Consider the following 16273-nt stretch of genomic DNA (forward strand, 5'->3'; position numbering starts at 1 on the left):
GGCATCCCAGTGAGTAGCCAGCTCTGTTCGCAGCTGAAAGGAGTTAGTCTCTCAGGAGCCTCTGTGAGGTTGCCTTTGGGTCTCCCAGGGTGGGAGTTTACAGGGACAGGACCCATTGCACTGCAAGTGAAGTGAGAACCCATATGACATTCGCCACTGCTCCTAAAGAGATGCACCTGAGGCCCCTTGAAGGTCCTGCACAGAGAGCTCTTTAGTGGACATGCTGGAAACTCTGTTTCCTCGTGGGCTGCCCAGGGCAGGCTCTCACCAGTCCAGACGCAGACCACGGTGATGACCGGCTCTGCTCTCACCAAAGGGTTTTCATTGGTGTGTACCCTCATCTGAGCAGTCAGGCCATGTGTACTGCCTCTCCTTGCAACTTCTAGGCCAGGGCTCCTAGGCTAGAACTCTCAGGTCTAACTTGTAGAACTAGGCTACACCGGCCAAGTGCATTGCCTGTCCTCGCAACTTCACAGCTCTCTTCTCTTCTTTACTGCACATTGATTTTCAAGAGTGTGTTTGGGCCACAAGGATGTTGGGTCTTTCTCTAGCCTTATCTCATGAAGTTGAGACAACCTCATTGTTTCTGGTTGTTCCTGTGCTCTGTTTTTCCCATTCTCTTTCCTGGCTTCTTTTGGTGACTTTGTTTGTGCCTGAGGAAGAGCTCAGCATTTCTCTTCTGCCTGAGACATCAAACAACAGTAATGCCCACCTGGAGATTAGTTGCCAAAAGAGCCTCGTTTTGCAGATGACATCTTGAAATCACCTGCACTGCCGTTTCTGATACACAAAGGCTGCCCTAAAGGAAATAAAAAACAAGTCCCAAGTCTAGTCTTAAAATATGTGGGCTGTCTAATGAAACCACCTTTTCTATGATTTCATTGAAAGGCATTAACTGGAGACATCCAGAATATGGGAAGACACTGAGATATGAGAGAATTAAAGGTTGTCAGGGGCAAGGGAGGAACAGGGAGTGCTTGAGGTGAATACAGGATTTGCAGGGGGTGAGGGAGGGTTGGTTGTGGAGAATGAAAGAGTCCCAAACTAGAAAGTGGTGATGGTTGCAGAGGATCGTGAAGGTCCTTAATGCTCCAGAAGGGTACCACCTAACATCAATTTTATTGATTAAAAATGCGAGGGAAAAATACACCAATCTGTGACAAACAAAATATAAATCAAGAAAATAAAATACAGAAAACCTGAATGAAAAGAAGCTCAGGGGAAGCGAATTCAATCTCCACTGGGTAGAAAGTGAGTTGATGGCATCCACGGGTGGCAGAGAGGGATGGAGGATGCAAAGCCAAACCCTCCCCTGGACACGGTGTTTCCAGAAATGGAAATTTGGAAAGGGCTCTGGGTCTCTGTCCAGAGCAGGGGTCCATTCTCCTTGCAGAGGTGGGTCAATCATCGTGGGCATCTGGGTCTTGGGCAGAAGCCAGGGCAGGCTCTCCCTTCAGAGGTGTTCTCTTATCCCCTGACTCAGGTTCTCCTGCCAAAATCCGAGTACGGGCAGGCAGAAGCGAACATGGAGGTGGAGGTGGAGGTTCTCCCCCGGGGATTGGAGCATTGGTGCCTGGGCCTGAGGGTCCTGCTTGCACAGAGATCTCATCCTCCCAGTGTGCTGGCCAATACCCAGTTGGCCTGGTGTCTATGGGAAGGCATGTCTCAGGTCTCGATCTCCTCTCAGTGGATCCCTGAGTCCTGGACATGTAGCAACCACCTCTGTAGAGACAGGGCTGGGAAGTGGAGCCTGGTTGAACCTGGGGGCTGGTGCTGGAGCTGTGAGAGAAGAAAAGGTTACCCACAGGCCTGCCTTTGCCCTTTGCCTCTCTGGAGACAATTCTACCCTGAGCTTTTGAGACAATTCTCAGTTTAGGAAGTCACAATAGGATGTCGTCCTGCCTGCAGTCCACCAAGCAGAAGGTCTGAGGCCAGCCTTTGCTCCAGGTCCAGCACCAGCTTTGGGGGACTCGTCCTGTGTAGCTCAGGACTCCTTCCCCACACACTCACATGCACCAGCACCTCCTCACCTCTGTGCTCACCGTGCTGGGCTCCTGGTCCTCCTGCTGCCTCAGAGGCAGAGGTTCTCAGTGCTCTGGGTCGGACCCGGGTGTGCTGAGCTCCGTGGCAGCCTGAGACTGGGCCGCCGGGTGTGTCTTGGGTGGTGAAGGGGCAGCAGGCCTTCCCTGCTTCCTCTTCAGTCCCAGTTGGGCTGAACCCTCTGTGGGCTCGCTCACCTGGAGGCGGCACTAGGCCTCAAGGGCGGGGGGTGGTGCTCCGACCCCTCCCTCGGGGAGGTGGATGGGGTGTCCCTCTCATCGGCCATATCCAGTGGGAAGCTCTGCAATGACAGTGACCATCAGCCAGCCCTGCTTGGAGTTTTCTGAGCTGGGCCTGGTCAGTATGGCTGTTGCTTCTGCCTACTCAAACTTTTGCTCCCAGAACCAACAGAGACGTGTGTCTGCTCAGACACCTACCCGGGAGAATGGAGACCCACCTGAGGGTGTGAGGTCAGCCTGGGCGGCTGGTGTTGCCTGCCCTGTCCTCATCCCACCCAGCCTGCTTTCCCCTGGGATGTGGATACAACCGGCCCACAGACTTCTGACCCCACATCCGCCTCGGTTTGCTTGAGGCAGACACACCCCAAGAAACCCCCATCCACACACACAGGCAAAGGACCGAGTGTTTCCGGGTGGCATGGGAGAGGTGGCCTGGCCCGGCCTGGGGCTCCCTGTGTTACCTTTCTGTTTCTCTGGGCAAAGGGCCAGAGGCCTCTCGGCGGGGGCCCTGAGCCAGCGTCCACAGGGTTCCCACACACTCTGCCTGTGAGCTCTCCTGAGGCCCCGGCCTCTGGGCAGGGGCAAACAGCAGAACATCTTGGCAGCAAGTGATCTGGCTGGGGCTCCTCTCCACTCTGGAGGCCTGGATACCTGTGTTCCGGGTTCTGTTGTTTTATGTTGCCAGGAAGTGACATCATTTCCTGGGGTTTGTGCTGAGGTCCCTTCCCCAAAGCTCCCCAAGAAATCTCTTGGTTTCTGACTGCTGAACCCCCCCGAGGCCATGTGCAGGCACAGAGACGCCCACACAGCCCACCCTACATCCTTGGGGAGCCCTGGATGCAGCCAGGGCCTGAGCTCGGAGGACCCCGCTGCTCTCAGACCAGACCCCTTTTTCTCATAAGTCATGTGGCCCTGGACAAGCATATGCCCCTCAGGGTTTCCCCAGTCTCTCCATCTGCAGAGTGTGGATCACTCTCCCATCTGCCTCCTAGGTCTGTCGGCCTATGATCACCTCCGTGCCTTTCAACCTTGGGCTGATATGTCTCGGAGCTTGTGCACTGAGACTTCCAAAAGAAGAATTCGATATAGGGCTGACATACCACCGAATGGGGCAGAACATGGCCTGGATGGGTTCTGGACCTAGGAAAAGGCAGTCGTCTCGCCTTCCTGATATTTCAAGATCCCACCCCACCCCCACACTGTGGGAGATCTTGAGGTAAGATTCAGACCTCTCCCCTCCAATATAGAACAACCTTCGTCACCCTCCCGTTCCACTGAGATTCTGGCTCAAGTGTCCCACCTCAGTCTCTAGGGGAGATCAAGGCTTCCCCTATGGTGCCTCCCAGGCTTCTCTCTTTTACTCTCATCCCCTTGGGTCATTTCCCCCCTTGCAGGGTGAATGGGCCTCTCATTGTTTCAAACCTTGAGATTGATTCATGCAAATTCTGTGAAATCTTATCATTTATTTCCTCTCTCCTTTTTCAGTCTCTCTCTCTAGATGTGTCTGTTTCTTATCCTTTCTAAATTCAGTCTATTAATTTTTCCCTCTCTCTCTGTCTCTCTTGTGTATGCATGCCTATGAATATATGTATGCATGTCTATTGTTAGCCTAGGTTTAAGTTTTAGGTTTCAGTTTTCAGTGAGATAAAGGATTGGGATTGGAGTCGCTGTGAGGGGAAGGGATAGGGGTGATGCTCTTGTTTCTGGTTCACTGAGTGATGTGAGTTCTTAGTCTCTTTTTCATATGAACCCCTCCTCATAGACACCACTTGCAAATAGTCTCTCATATTCAGTTTGCTACCTTTTAATTTGTGAATGCTTAGCTTTTTTTTGTTGCAAAGCTGTTCAATTGCATAGAAGCCCCTGGTGTTCTTTGGTTTTCTGTTTCCCTTACTTGAAGAGACCCATTTTTGCTTCCCACACCAAATGTTAAGGAGCCTAAGGCACATGCTTATTTCAAGGAGTTTCAAACCTCCCTTGTGGCTCATCCGGTAAAGAGTCCACCTGAAAGGCGGGAGACCTGGGTTCGATTCCCGGGTTGGGAAATCCCCTGGAGAAGGGAAAAGCTACCCGCTCCAGTATTCTGGCCTGGAGAATCCAATGGCCTGTATAGTCCATAGGGTTGCAAAAAGTCAGACAAAACTGAGCGACTTTCACTTTCACTCAGAACTTCTAGCTTTGGGTTGACGTGTTTCACTGATTTTGTGGTGCTATGAGAACAAAAGGCAATGTGATTCTTCAGATGCGGCCATCCAGTTTTGCCATGGCCCTTTCTTGAAGAGGCTTTTGTGTTCCCTTTTGCGTATACTCCCCTCCTTTGTAGTGGGTGAATTGACCATAGAAGCTTGGGTTTATTTCTTGGACTCTCAACTCTGTTGTATGGATCTGGATGCGTGTGTATGTTTGTGTGCCCAACACCACACTGTCCAGATGATCCTAGTGTAGCAGTCTAGTTGGCTATCAGGCATCCTGGTAGACCCATATCAGGCCTTCTTTCCTTAGACTGTACAGACAATATAGGCTCCTTTGTGTTTTCATACCCATTTTGGAGTTCCTTGGTTTAGTGCCCTGTGAACATTGCATGGCAACTTGAGAGGAAGAGCACGGACCCTCTGGATTGCCTTCGGGGATGTGACACCATTTTACCAATAGGAATCCTTCCAGCCCATGAGCTCAGCTTATTTTCCATCGGATCATGTGGATATCATCTTCTTTCATCCATCTCTTGCAGTTTTCTGAGACCGGGTCCTTCCCTCCTGGGTTAGATGGACTCCTGGGTATTTCCTCCTAGTGTAAGTCATTGTCAATGGGGTTGATACTTTCCTTCTCATTCTAAGAGTTTGTGGTGAGCATTGGAAATGCAAACGATTTCCCCCCCTTCCTCTCTGTCCATCTCTCTGAGCCACCAGGTAGAACAGGCGTAGTCAGGGTCACACGGGGCTCAGGGAGTGCAGCTAGACTGTGTTTCTCAGGCCCTCAGTGCTGGGCATCATTCGGTATACTCTCCATGAACCTTCCTTGGTCTGGTGTCCCTTCAGACCTCTCCCTAGTTTTAATAACCTTGCTTGTGTTCTTTGTCTCTTTGGAGACACATCCTTTATCAGCTGTGTGTTTGCAAGTATTTGTCTGCCAGTGTGTGACGTATCCTTTGCTTTTTTTCGTAAGGTCTTTACCAGAGTGGAGACCTTTGATTTTGCACAGTCCACAGTATTGCCTTTTTGTGCATTGCCTTTCTGTATTGTTTCTGAAGACTCCAAGCTCATGTCTAGCCTCTGCTCGATTTTCTGCTGGATTTGTGAGATGTTTGGCATGGAAAATATGTCTCAGAAAAATTTGAAACGAATTTGGTGTAAGGTGTCAAGTTTCCATCCTCATTCATGTCATCCCCTCTGGTTTTCAATTCATCGCTCCTGAACTCCTTTGGAGACCTTGTGGGAAGTTTGGTTGCCTTTCAGTTTGAATTTCTGCTCTTGAATAGATTCACCCAGTTCTGCCAGCAGGGACACGGTAAAGGGTGAGTGAGGGGCAGCCTGCCCTCCCAGCACTGACCACACTGTGTGGTGAGTGTTGCTCTCCCCTCTGGGAGCCCCAGGCCACAGGCATCCCAGTGAGTAGCCAGCTCTGTTCGCAGCTGAAAGGAGTTAGTCTCTCAGGAGCCTCTGTGAGGTTGCCTTTGGGTCTCCCAGGGTGGGAGTTTACAGTGACAGGACCCATTGCACTGCAAGTGAAGTGAGAACCCATATGACATCCGCCACTGCTCCTAAAGAGATGCACCTGAGGCCCCTTGAAGGTCCTGCACAGAGAGCTCTTTAGTGGACATGCTGGAAACTCTGTTTCCTCGTGGGCTGCCCAGGGCAGGCTCTCACCAGTCCAGACACAGACCACGGTGATGACCGGCTCTGCTCTCTCCAAAGGGTTTTCATTGGTGTGTACCCTCATCTGAGCAGTCAGGCCATGTGTACTGCCTCTCCTTGCAACTTCTAGGCCAGGGCTCCTAGGCTAGAACTCTCAGGTCTAACTTGCAGAACTAGGCTACACGGGCCAAGTGCATTGCCTGTCCTCGCAACTTCACAGCTCTCTTCTCTTCTTTACTGCACATTGATTTTCAAGAGTGTGTTTGGGCCACAAGGATGTTGGGTCTTTCTCTAGCCTTATCTCATGAAGTTGAGACAACCTCATTGTTTCTGGTTGTTCCTGTGCTCTGTTTTTCCCATTCTCTTTCCTGGCTTCTTTTGGTGACTTTGTTTGTGCCTGAGGAAGAGCTCAGCATTTCTCTTCTGCCTGAGACATCACACAACAGTAATGCCCACCTGGAGATTAGTTGCCAAAAGGGCCTCGTTTTGCAGATGACATCTTGAAATCACCTGCACTGCCGTTTCTGATACACAAAGGCTGCCCTAAAGGAAATAAAAAAACAAGTCCCAAGTCTAGTCTTAAAATATGTGGGCTGTCTAATGAAACCACCTTTTCTATGATTTCATTGATAGGCATTAACTGGAGACATCCAGAATATGGGAAGACACTGAGATATGAGAGAATTAAAGGTTGTCAGGGGCAAGGGAGGAACAGGGAGTGCTTGAGGTGAATACAGGATTTGTAGGGGGTGAGGGAGGGTTGGTTGTGGAGAATGAAAGAGTCCCAAACTAGAAAGTGGTGATGGTTGCAGAGGATTGTGAAGGTCCTTAATGCTCCAGAAGTGTGCCACCTAACATCAATTTTATTGATTAAAAATGTAAGGAAAAAATACACCAATCTGTGACAAACAAAATATAAATCAAGAAAATAAAATACAGAAAACCTGAATGAAAAGAAGCTCAGGGGAAGCGAATTCAATCTCCACTGGGTAGAAAGTGAGTTGATGGCATCCACGGGTGGCAGAGAGGGATGGAGGATGCAAAGCCAAACCCTCCCCTGGACACGGTGTTTCCAGAAATGGAAATTTGGAAAGGGCTCTGGGTCTCTGTCCAGAGCAGGGGTCCATTCTCCTTGCAGAGGTGGGTCAATCATCGTGGGCATCTGGGTCTTGGGCAGAAGCCAGGGCAGGCTCTCCCTTCAGAGGTGTTCTCTTATCCCCTGACTCAGGTTCTCCTGCCAAAATCCGAGCACGGGCAGGCAGAAGCGAACATGGAGGTGGAGGTGGAGGTTCTCCCCCGGGGATTGGAGCATTGGTGCCTGGGCCTGAGGGTCCTGCTTGCACAGAGATCTCATCCTCCCAGTGTGCTGGCCAATACCCAGTTGGCCTGGTGTCTATGGGAAGGCATGTCTCAGGTCTCGATCTCCTCTCAGTGGATCCCTGAGTCCTGGACATGTAGCAACCACCTCTGTAGAGACAGGGCTGGGAAGTGGAGCCTGGTTGAACCTGGGGGCTGGTGCTGGAGCTGTGAGAGAAGAAAAGGTTACCCACAGGCCTGCCTTTGCCCTTTGCCTCTCTGGAGACAATTCTACCCTGAGCTTTTGAGACAATTCTCAGTTTAGGAAGTCACAATAGGATGTCGTCCTGCCTGCAGTCCACCAAGCAGAAGGTCTGAGGCCAGCCTTTGCTCCAGGTCCAGCACCAGCTTTGGGGGACTCGTCCTGTGTAGCTCAGGACTCCTTCCCCACACACTCACATGCACCAGCACCTCCTCACCTCTGTGCTCACCGTGCTGGGCTCCTGGTCCTCCTGCTGCCTCAGAGGCAGAGGTTCTCAGTGCTCTGGGTCGGACCCGGGTGTGCTGAGCTCCGTGGCAGCCTGAGACTGGGCCGCCGGGTGTGTCTTGGGTGGTGAAGGGGCAGCAGGCCTTCCCTGCTTCCTCTTCAGTCCCAGTTGGGCTGAACCCTCTGTGGGCTCGCTCACCTGGAGGCGGCACTAGGCCTCAAGGGCGGGGGGTGGTGCTCCGACCCCTCCCTCGGGGAGGTGGATGGGGTGTCCCTCTCATCGGCCATATCCAGTGGGAAGCTCTGCAATGACAGTGACCATCAGCCAGCCCTGCTTGGAGTTTTCTGAGCTGGGCCTGGTCAGTATGGCTGTTGCTTCTGCCTACTCAAACTTTTGCTCCCAGAACCAACAGAGACGTGTGTCTGCTCAGACACCTACCCGGGAGAATGGAGACCCACCTGAGGGTGTGAGGTCAGCCTGGGCGGCTGGTGTTGCCTGCCCTGTCCTCATCCCACCCAGCCTGCTTTCCCCTGGGATGTGGATACAACCGGCCCACAGACTTCTGACCCCACATCCGCCTCGGTTTGCTTGAGGCAGACACACCCCAAGAAACCCCCATCCACACACACAGGCAAAGGACCGAGTGTTTCCGGGTGGCATGGGAGAGGTGGCCTGGCCCGGCCTGGGGCTCCCTGTGTTACCTTTCTGTTTCTCTGGGCAAAGGGCCAGAGGCCTCTCGGCGGGGGCCCTGAGCCAGCGTCCACAGGGTTCCCACACACTCTGCCTGTGAGCTCTCCTGAGGCCCCGGCCTCTGGGCAGGGGCAAACAGCAGAACATCTTGGCAGCAAGTGATCTGGCTGGGGCTCCTCTCCACTCTGGAGGCCTGGATACCTGTGTTCCGGGTTCTGTTGTTTTATGTTGCCAGGAAGTGACATCATTTCCTGGGGTTTGTGCTGAGGTCCCTTCCCCAAAGCTCCCCAAGAAATCTCTTGGTTTCTGACTGCTGAACCCCCCCGAGGCCATGTGCAGGCACAGAGACGCCCACACAGCCCACCCTACATCCTTGGGGAGCCCTGGATGCAGCCAGGGCCTGAGCTCGGAGGACCCCGCTGCTCTCAGACCAGACCCCTTTTTCTCATAAGTCATGTGGCCCTGGACAAGCATATGCCCCTCAGGGTTTCCCCAGTCTCTCCATCTGCAGAGTGTGGATCACTCTCCCATCTGCCTCCTAGGTCTGTCGGCCTATGATCACCTCCGTGCCTTTCAACCTTGGGCTGATATGTCTCGGAGCTTGTGCACTGAGACTTCCAAAAGAAGAATTCGATATAGGGCTGACATACCACCGAATGGGGCAGAACATGGCCTGGATGGGTTCTGGACCTAGGAAAAGGCAGTCGTCTCGCCTTCCTGATATTTCAAGATCCCACCCCACCCCCACACTGTGGGAGATCTTGAGGTAAGATTCAGACCTCTCCCCTCCAATATAGAACAACCTTCGTCACCCTCCCGTTCCACTGAGATTCTGGCTCAAGTGTCCCACCTCAGTCTCTAGGGGAGATCAAGGCTTCCCCTATGGTGCCTCCCAGGCTTCTCTCTTTTACTCTCATCCCCTTGGGTCATTTCCCCCCTTGCAGGGTGAATGGGCCTCTCATTGTTTCAAACCTTGAGATTGATTCATGCAAATTCTGTGAAATCTTATCATTTATTTCCTCTCTCCTTTTTCAGTCTCTCTCTCTAGATGTGTCTGTTTCTTATCCTTTCTAAATTCAGTCTATTAATTTTTCCCTCTCTCTCTGTCTCTCTTGTGTATGCATGCCTATGAATATATGTATGCATGTCTATTGTTAGCCTAGGTTTAAGTTTTAGGTTTTAGTTTTCAGTGAGATAAAGGATTGGGATTGGAGTCGCTGTGAGGGGAAGGGATAGGGGTGATGCTCTTGTTTCTGGTTCACTGAGTGATGTGAGTTCTTAGTCTCTTTTTCATATGAACCCCTCCTCATAGACACCACTTGCAAATAGTCTCTCATATTCAGTTTGCTACCTTTTAATTTGTGAATGCTTAGCTTTTTTTTTGGTGCAAAGCTGTTCAATTGCATAGAAGCCCCTGGTGTTCTTTGGTTTTCTGTTTCCCTTACTTCAAGAGACCCATTTTTGCTTCCCACACCAAATGTTAAGGAGCCTAAGGCACATGCTTATTTCAAGGAGTTTCAAACCTCCCTTGTGGCTCATCCGGTAAAGAGTCCACCTGCAAGGCGGGAGACCTGGGTTCGATTCCCGGGTTGGGAAATCCCCTGGAGAAGGGAAAAGCTACCCGCTCCAGTATTCTGGCCTGGAGAATCCAATGGCCTGTATAGTCCATAGGGTTGCAAAAAGTCAGACAAAACTGAGCGACTTTCACTTTCACTCAGAACTTCTAGCTTTGGGTTGACGTGTTTCACTGATTTTGTGGTGCTATGAGAACAAAAGGCAATGTGATTCTTCAGATGCGGCCATCCAGTTTTGCCATGGCCCTTTCTTGAAGAGGCTTTTGTGTTCCCTTTTGCGTATACTCCCCTCCTTTGTAGTGGGTGAATTGACCATAGAAGCTTGGGTTTATTTCTTGGACTCTCAACTCTGTTGTATGGATCTGGATGCGTGTGTATGTTTGTGTGCCCAACACCACACTGTCCAGATGATCCTAGTGTAGCAGTCTAGTTGGCTATCAGGCATCCTGGTAGACCCATATCAGGCCTTCTTTCCTTAGACTGTACAGACAATATAGGCTCCTTTGTGTTTTCATACCCATTTTGGAGTTCCTTGGTTTAGTGCCCTGTGAACATTGCATGGCAACTTGAGAGGAAGAGCACGGACCCTCTGGATTGCCTTCGGGGATGTGACACCATTTTACCAATAGGAATCCTTCCAGCCCATGAGCTCAGCTTATTTTCCATCGGATCATGTGGATATCATCTTCTTTCATCCATCTCTTGCAGTTTTCTGAGACCGGGTCCTTCCCTCCTGGGTTAGATGGACTCCTGGGTATTTCCTCCTAGTGTAAGTCATTGTCAATGGGGTTGATACTTTCCTTCTCATTCTAAGAGTTTGTGGTGAGCATTGGAAATGCAAACGATTTTCCCCCCTTCCTCTCTGTCCATCTCTCTGAGCCACCAGGTAGAACAGGCGTAGTCAGGGTCACACGGGGCTCAGGGAGTGCAGCTAGACTGTGTTTCTCAGGCCCTCAGTGCTGGGCATCATTCGGTATACTCTCCATGAACCTTCCTTGGTCTGGTGTCCCTTCAGACCTCTCCCTAGTTTTAATAACCTTGCTTGTGTTCTTTGTCTCTTTGGAGACACATCCTTTATCAGCTGTGTGTTTGCAAGTATTTGTCTGCCAGTGTGTGACGTATCCTTTGCTTTTTCTCGTAAGGTCTTTACCAGAGTGGAGACCTTTGATTTTGCACAGTCCACAGTATTGCCTTTTTGTGCATTGCCTTTCTGTATTGTTTCTGAAGACTCCAAGCTCATGTCTAGCCTCTGCTCGATTTTCTGCTGGATTTGTGAGATGTTTGGCATGGAAAATATGTCTCAGAAAAATTTGAAACGAATTTGGTGTAAGGTGTCAAGTTTCCATCCTCATTCATGTCATCCCCTCTGGTTTTCAATTCATCGCTCCTGAACTCCTTTGGAGACCTTGTGGGAAGTTTGGTTGCCTTTCAGTTTGAATTTCTGCTCTTGAATAGATTCACCCAGTTCTGCCAGCAGGGACACGGTAAAGGGTGAGTGAGGGGCAGCCTGCCCTCCCAGCACTGACCACACTGTGTGGTGAGTGTTGCTCTCCCCTCTGGGAGCCCCAGGCCACAGGCATCCCAGTGAGTAGCCAGCTCTGTTCGCAGCTGAAAGGAGTTAGTCTCTCAGGAGCCTCTGTGAGGTTGCCTTTGGGTCTCCCAGGGTGGGAGTTTACAGTGACAGGACCCATTGCACTGCAAGTGAAGTGAGAGCCCATATGACATCCGCCACTGCTCCTAAAGAGATGCACCTGAGGCCCCTTGAAGGTCCTGCACAGAGAGCTCTTTAGTGGACATGCTGGAAACTCTGTTTCCTCGTGGGCTGCCCAGGGCAGGCTCTCACCAGTCCAGACACAGACCATGGTGATGACCGGCTCTGCTCTCTCCAAAGGGTTTTCATTGGTGTGTATCCTCATCTGAGCAGTCAGGCCATGTGTACTGCCTCTCCTTGCAACTTCTAGGCCAGGGCTCCTAGGCTAGAACTCTCAGGTCTAACTTGCAGAACTAGGCTACACTGGCCAAGTGCATTGCCTGTCCTCGCAACTTCACAGCTTTCTTCTCTTCTTTACTGCACATTGATTTTCAAGAGTGTGTTTGGGCCACAAGGACGTTGGGTCTTTCTCTAGCCTTATCTCATGTAGTTGAGACAACCTCATTGTTTCTGGTTGTTCCTGTGCTCTGTTTTTCCCATTCTCTTTCCTGGCTTCTTTTTGTGACTTTGTTTGTGCCTGAGGAAGAGCTCAGCATTTCTCTTCTGCCTGAGACATCACACAACAGTGATGCCCACCTGGAGATTAGTTGCCAAAAGGGCCTCATTTTGCAGATGACATCTTGAAATCACCTGCACTGCCGTTTCTGATACACAAAGGCCGCCCTAAAGGAAATAAAAAACAAGTCCCAAGTCTAGTCTTAAAATATGTGGGCTGTCTAATGAAACCACCTTTTCTATGATTTCATTGATAGGCATTAACTGGAGACATCCAGAATATGGGAAGACACTGAGATATGAGAGAATTAAAGGTTGTCAGGGGCAAGGGAGGAACAGGGAGTGCTTGAGGTGAATACAGGATTTGCAGGGGGTGAGGGAGGGTTGGTTGTGGAGAATGAAAGAGTCCCAAACTAGAAAGTGGTGATGGTTGCAGAGGATTGTGAAGGTCCTTAATGCTCCAGAAGGGTACCACCTAACATCAATTTTATTGATTAAAAATGCGAGGGAAAAATACACAAATCTGTGACAAACAAAATAGAAATCAAGAAAATAAAATACAGAAAAACGGAATGAAAAGAAGCTCAGGGGAAGCGAATTCAATCTCCACTGGGTAGAAAGTGAGTTGATGGCATCCACGGGTGGCAGAGAGGGATGGAGGATGCAAAGGCAAACCCTCCCCTGGACACGGTGTTTCCAGAAATGGAAATTTGGAAAGGGCTCTGGGTCTCTGTCCAGAGCAGGGGTCCATTCTCCTTGCAGAGGTGGGTCAATCATCGTGGGCATCTGGGTCTTGGGCAGAAGCCAGGGCAGGCTCTCCCTTCAGAGGTGTTCTCTTATCCCCGGACTCAGGTTCTCCTGCCAAAATCCGAGCACGGGCAGGCAGAAGCGAACATGTAGGTGGAGGTGGAGGTGGAGGTTCTCCCCCGGGGATTGGAGCATTGGTGCCTGGGCCTGAAGGTCCTGCTTGCACAGAGATCTGATCTTCCCAGTGTGCTGGCCAATACCCAGTTGGCCTGGTGTCTATGGGAAGGCATGTCTCAGGTCTCGATCTCCTCTCAGTGGATCCCTGAGTCCTGGACATGTAGCAACCACCTCTGTAGAGACAGGGCTGGGAAGTGGAGCCTGGTTGAACCTGGGGGCTGGTGCTGGAGCTGTGAGAGAAGAAAAGGTTACCCACAGGCCTGCCTTTGCCCTTTGCCTCTCTGGAGACAATTCTACCCTGAGCTTTTGAGACAATTCTCAGTGTAGGAAGTCACAATAGGATGTCGTCCTGCCTGCAGTCCACCAAGCAGAAGGGCTGAGGCCAGCTTTGCTCCAGGTCCAGCACCAGCTTTGGGGGACTCCTCCTGTGTAGCTCAGGACTCCTTCCCCACACACTCACATGCACCAGCACCTCCTCACCTCTGTGCTCACCGTGCTGGGCTCCTGGTCCTCCTGCTGCCTCAGAGGCAGAGGTTCTCAGTGCTCTGGGTCGGACCCGGGTGTGCTGAGCTCCGTGGCAGCCTGAGACTGGGCCGCCGGGTGTGTCTTGGGTGGTGAAGGGGCAGCAGGCCTTCCCTGCTTCCTCTTCATTCCCAGTTGGGCTGAACCCTCTGTGGGCTCGCTCACCTGGAGGCTGCACTAGGCCTCAAGGGCGGGGGGTGGTGCTCCGACCCCTCCCTCGGGGAGGTGGATGGGGTGTCCCTCTCATCGGCCATATCCAGTGGGAAGTTCTGCAATGACAGTGACCATCAGCCAGCCCTGCTTGGAGTGTTCTGAGCTGGGCCTGGTCAGTATGGCTGTTGCTTCTGCCTACTCAAACTTTTGCTCCCAGAACGAACAGAGACGTGTGTCTGCTCAGATACCTACCCGGGAGAATGGAGACCCACCTGAGGGTGTGAGGTCAGCCTGGGCGGCTGCTGTTGCCTGCCCTGTCCTCATCCCACCCAGCCTGCTCTCCCCTGGGATGTGGATACAACCGGCCCACAGACTTCTGACCCCACATCCGCCTCGGTTTGCTTGAGGCAGACACACCCCAAGAAACCCCCATCCACACACACAGGCAAAGGACCGAGTGTTTCCGGGTGGCATGGGAGAGGTGGCCTGGCCCGGCCTGGGGCTCCCTGCGTTACCTTTCTGTTTCTCTGGGCAAAGGGCCAGAGGCCTCTCGGCGGGGGCCCTGAGCCAGCGTCCACAGGGTTCCCACACACTCTGCCTGTGAGCTCTCCTGAGGCCCCGGCCTCTGGGCAGGGGCAAACAGCAGAACATCTTGGCAGCAAGTGATCTGGCTGGGGCTCCTCTCCACTCTGGAGGCCTGGATACCTGTGTTCCGGGTTCTGTTGTTTTATGTTGCCAGGAAGTGACATCATTTCCTGGGGTTTGTGCTGAGGTCCCTTCCCCAAAGCTCCCCAAGAAATCTCTTGGTTTCTGACTGCTGAACCCCCCCGAGGCCATGTGCAAGCACAGAGACGCCCACACAGCCCACCCTACATCCTTGGGGAGCCCTGGATGCAGCCAGGGCCTGAGCTCGGAGGACCCCGCTGCTCTCAGACCAGACCCCTTTTTCTCATAAGTCATGTGGCCCTGGACAAGCATATGCCCCTCAGGGTTTCCCCAGTCTCTCCATCTGCAGAGTGTGGATCACTCTCCCATCTGCCTCCTAGGTCTGTCGGCCTATGATCACCTCCGTGCCTTTCAACCTTGGGCTGATATGTCTCGGAGCTTGTGCACTGAGACTTCCAAAAGAAGAATTCGATATAGGGCTGACATACCACCGAATGGGGCAGAACATGGCCTGGATGGGTTCTGGACCTAGGAAAAGGCAGTCGTCTCGCCTTCCTGATATTTCAAGATCCCACCCCACCCCCACACTGTGGGAGATCTTGAGGTAAGATTCAGACCTCTCCCCTCCAATATAGAACAACCTTCGTCACCCTCCCGTTCCACTGAGATTCTGGCTCAAGTGTCCCACCTCAGTCTCTAGGGGAGATCAAGGCTTCCCCTATGGTGCCTCCCAGGCTTCTCTCTTTTACTCTCATCCCCTTGGGTCATTTCCCCCCTTGCAGGGTGAATGGGCCTCTCATTGTTTCAAACCTTGAGATTGATTCATGCAAATTCTGTGAAATCTTATCATTTATTTCCTCTCTCCTTTTTCAGTCTCTCTCTCTAGATGTGTCTGTTTCTTATCCTTTCTAAATTCAGTCTATTAATTTTTCCCTCTCTCTCTGTCTCTCTTGTGTATGCATGCCTATGAATATATGTATGCATGTCTATTGTTAGCCTAGGTTTAAGTTTTAGGTTTTAGTTTTCAGTGAGATAAAGGATTGGGATTGGAGTCGCTGTGAGGGGAAGGGATAGGGGTGATGCTCTTGTTTCTGGTTCACTGAGTGATGTGAGTTCTTAGTCTCTTTTTCATATGAACCCCTCCTCATAGACACCACTTGCAAATAGTCTCTCATATTCAGTTTGCTACCTTTTAATTTGTGAATGCTTAGCTTTTTTTTGTTGCAAAGCTGTTCAATTGCATAGAAGCCCCTGGTGTTCTTTGGTTTTCTGTTTCCCTTACTTGAAGAGACCCATTTTTGCTTCCCACACCAAATGTTAAGGAGCCTAAGGCACATGCTTATTTCAAGGAGTTTCAAACCTCCCTTGTGGCTCATCCGGTAAAGAGTCCACCTGCAAGGCGGGAGACCTGGGTTCGATTCCCGGGTTGGGAAATCCCCTGGAGAAGGGAAAAGCTACCCGCTCCAGTATTCTGGCCTGGAGAATCCAATGGCCTGTATAGTCCATAGGGTTGCAAAAAGTCAGACAAAACTGAGCGACTTTCACTTTCACTCAGAACTTCTAGCTTTGGGTTGACGTGTTTCACTGATTTTGTGGTGCTATGAGAACAAAAGGCAATGTG

The sequence above is a fragment of the Giraffa tippelskirchi genome, chromosome 9 (genome assembly GCF_054371585.1).
Source record: "Giraffa tippelskirchi isolate mGirTip1 chromosome 9, T2T-mGirTip1v1.2.pri, whole genome shotgun sequence".
Taxonomy (NCBI): domain Eukaryota; kingdom Metazoa; phylum Chordata; class Mammalia; order Artiodactyla; family Giraffidae; genus Giraffa; species Giraffa tippelskirchi.